The following is a 4,049-nucleotide window of genomic DNA, read 5'->3' on the forward strand; positions in this document are numbered from 1 at the left end:
AAGTAGGCTTTCTTGATCTTTAATGTTTTGTGAAAATCATCTAGTTCTAAGATCTTGGCTATTTAGGATTGTCTAAATTATTATGCTTACACATATGCCACTCCCTAAAACTCAGAATAATAAATCATTTACGTTTTCTTGTGTTTTATTAATATTAATGTTCTACTTCTTAAGAAGTAGGACATACCTGTAATTTTTTGTTGTACTTTAAGAGTCCTAGGTTCAATCTTGTGCAGTAGCTTATGCTCTATATTTTTTAATTTAATTTTTTTACTGATCTTATTTTGTAATAATGGTTTTGGATTATACTAGGGGAAAGTGGATACAATTCCGCACTTAAAAATAGTTCACCTCAATCCCGACAAGTAGACATCAATGGATAAATTTACTGTTTCTTCCTTCTTTTTTCTTTAATAAGGCATTTCTTAAATTTACTCTATGCACGCAGACGCAGTTTGACGTCGTGTGCAGGAAGTTATAACAAAAAATATATTAGGCAGATTTTATCTGTTATTACCGTTGGATCATAACTTCAGTTACTTAGGGAACAATAGGATTGGCTTTGTAAGCCTATATATAAAGCAATTTAGTTGGGATTACATAGACGATCATTCTGAGAGTTTTGGGAACACAAATCATTATAAGCACTGGAAAACAGATTGCATATGAGAGAGCTTTATGTGAGGAAATTTTAAGCTCGTAAATAATTTCAGACAAATAATGAAGCCACAAACACTGGCTGTAGACACATTTGTCAAACCAGGATAAACTTACGTGTGTATTAAGTAAAACTGACATACCTTACAATACTGACAATACAATAATCTTACATCATTGAATATTACGTAAAATTACAATACAGTAATCTTGCATATGAGAGAACTTTGTGTGAGGAAATTTTGAGCTCGCAAATAGTTTCAGACAAATAATGAAGCCACGAAGACTGGCTGTAGACACATTTGTCAAACCAGGATAAAGTTACGTGTGTATTAAGTAAAACTGACGTACCTTACAATACTGACAATACAGTAATCTTACATGATTGGATATCAAGTAAAATTACAAATTGGTGAAAGAAATCCACTATATGATTCACCGACTTCATAACAGAAAAAAAACAAAGCTCAAAATTTGGAAACAACGGAGGATCGGAATAAAAGAAAAAATTCAACAATCAGCATTCAACAAATGTTTTTTAGACTTCATAACAGAAAAAAAAAAAGTTCAAAATTTGGAAACAACGGAGGATCGGAATACATGAAAAAATTCAACAATCAGATTTCAACAAATGTTTAGAAGCGTTATTCACGGCGGAATTGGCCGAGGCAGTAGAACTCCCCGTATATGCTGATGAAGTACAAGAATCGAGACTTACATTAAATGAAGACATACAATAGGTTGCCCTTGGAAACTCTCTCGGCAGATTATATGGGAGCGGGGCTTCAAAGCTCAAAACATTCATCACTTGCTTCATCGCCGGTCGAGAAGCCGGATCCGGATGGCAACACCACAGCCCCACCATTAGTAAGCATTCTATCTCTTGCGCATTAAATTCCATGAAAAGTCTCTCATCCACGGCCTCAAGAATCTCGTCTTTACCGTAGAGCTCCCACACCCAATTCACCAGCCTCGCTCTGTTCTCTTCGATAGGGTTTGTGAGAATCGACCTCCTTCCACAACAGATCTCCAAAGCCACCACACCGAAGCTGTACACGTCGGACTCCTTGCTGGACTTTCCGGTCTCGTGGCACTCGGGAGCGATATAGCCCATCGTGCCGGCGAACGCCACCGTGTACAAGCTGTATTCATGGTCGACCAACCTAGCGAGCCCGAAATCTCCGAGCTTGGCGTTGAAATTGGCATCTAACATGATGTTACTTGACTTGATGTCTCTGTGGACCACGCACTGTTCCCACGCCTCATGAAGGTAAAGCAGCGCCGAGGCTAACCCAAGTGCAATCCTGTGCCTTGTCTCCCAAGGCAAAGGGGTCAGAAATCTCCCGCCAGGGAAAAGATGGGAATCGAGGCTTCCATTTGGCAAATACTCGTAGACCAAAAGAAAATCTCCTTGCTTGTGGCACCACCCAATGAGCTGCACTAGATTGCGGTGCCTCAACCGGCTTATGACCTTAACCTCTGAGACGTATTCCTTTTGTCCTTGGTTGGACGCCTTGGAGATTCTCTTCACCGCCACGAACTGTCCGTCGCCGAAAGACCCCTTGTAGACACTACCAAACCCGCCTTGCCCAAGCTTCCCTTTGTCCGAGAAATCACTGGTTGCTGCTTTCAGCTGAGCGTAAGTGAACCTCTTTGGCCCAACTCCATTTTCAAACTCTCCATCGATCTCCGGGTCAAATTCATCCTCTGCTTCTGCATTATTGGTATTCCTTTTTCTCAGGCAAACCAACCAAAGATATATTACGATGCCACAGACCGCCGCACCACCCAAACCCAGGCCCAGTCCAATAGCTAATCCGGATTTTCCATTCCCCGAAGGAGGTAACTCCGGGCTTGGAATCGGAGCTCCCGAACCTGTGTTTTTTTGGATCAAGTCCAAGGAGGAGTTGAAGGACCAAGAGTGAAGTGTATTAGTCTGATAGTAATTCCCGGTTGCTGCTGTGAAACCAACCCTTACCTTTTGAGGCAAACGGTTTCTCAAATCCACTTGATACCAAAGTGCAACAGAATTGTTACCGTAAGCCAATGGCACAGTTAGGTTACGAGTAGCAGAGTCGTATCTCACCCACGAAGTCGCGACCCGGCCGTCCGTCAAATAATCACCACCCTCCCACTTGGCGGTCGCCTTTGAGATAGGGTCATTGATATCGACCCCGATGTGCGGGTAGGGAGGGTCGCGCTCGTTCTGGGCCGTGTCAAACTCTACAGCGACGAAGGTGCTATCGTCGCGCTCGTCGGTGCTACTGCCGGACCTGGTGAGGAGGCCCAAGTTCCCGCCGCCGGAGTTCCGTGCCATGTCCGGCTCAAACGGCGCGAGGAAGAAGGTCATGCCGTCCGCGGGGATACTGCTGAGATTCTTTATGGAGAACGTGAAGTGGGTAGCAAAGTCAGCGAGCTGCATCGTCCGCGGGTCCCACAGCTGGACGGGATTCCTGTACGAGGCACGGCCTTGGCTGAACTCCATTTTGCCGGATATATTCGTCAACTCGATGACTCGCCCTCGGTTCTCAGCGTCTCGTTCGAATCGGATCTCAGTGGCGTTCTCGAAGCTCTCAAATTCGAAGCTGAAAGAGACGGTTCCTTGCGGAGCAAGCATCAACAGCAACAGCAAGATCAAATCGATCATGATTATCATCAGGTATTATTCAATGATTTTTATCAGTATAGTGAATGTTTAGGAAATCGATCAAATATATCTTACGATTATCAACATACATGATATGTATTGTGTTGAGAGCGTTGATTGAGTCTTTCCTCCAGCTGTCTATGATTCCCTTTTTTATTTATTCATATAATTTCAGTGTGATACTTTTCCGTACGTTGACTTTATTCGGATTATGAATCGATACTTTATTATTAGATACTACGTACAAGGATACAAATGTAATTAATGATAAATGAATTACAATAATAATAATAATAATAATAAGGGTTATATAGGTATATAACCACGCCGCTGAGGTTTTGGTTTTAGTCAACCTTTTATTAATTTTCTGTTAATAGTCACAGCAATCTATTTACAACATGTTAATATACGTGAATGACCTCAAATAACCCCAGCCAAATTCCCGCCTATTATTTTCAGTCTATTAATTTAAATGGAAAACAAATATTCGGTCATAACTACTCGCACAAATTGTGGGAGGATTTTATTCGATATTGATTTTAAATCCCGAAAATCGAGGGAAGGTTGTTCATTAACCAATTATACCCATTTGAACACGCCACTTTTCTTCATTTTGTTTACCAAAAAAAAAAAAAAAGATTGGAAGCCGAGAGAAAAAGAGAGGAAGACGAGGAAAAAATTAAAAATCATCGGACGAACGACGAACGAAAGACGAAATCGACGAGAAAATGTATGTTTGTACCCG

At 41.6% G+C, this 4,049-nt stretch overlaps 1 pseudogene; it reads right to left on the bottom strand.

The window, feature by feature from the left end:
• Positions 1-1,206: 1,206 nt before the first annotated feature.
• Positions 1,207-3,282, bottom strand: LOC149401276 (L-type lectin-domain containing receptor kinase IX.1 pseudogene; annotated as a pseudogene).
• Between the last annotated feature and the right edge of the window lie 767 nt (positions 3,283-4,049).

Source organism: Urtica dioica, chromosome 4, assembly GCF_054948205.1.
Source record: "Urtica dioica subsp. dioica isolate 48M chromosome 4, U.dioica_male_clone48M_v1_H2, whole genome shotgun sequence".
NCBI classification, from domain to species: Eukaryota; Viridiplantae; Streptophyta; class Magnoliopsida; order Rosales; family Urticaceae; genus Urtica; species Urtica dioica.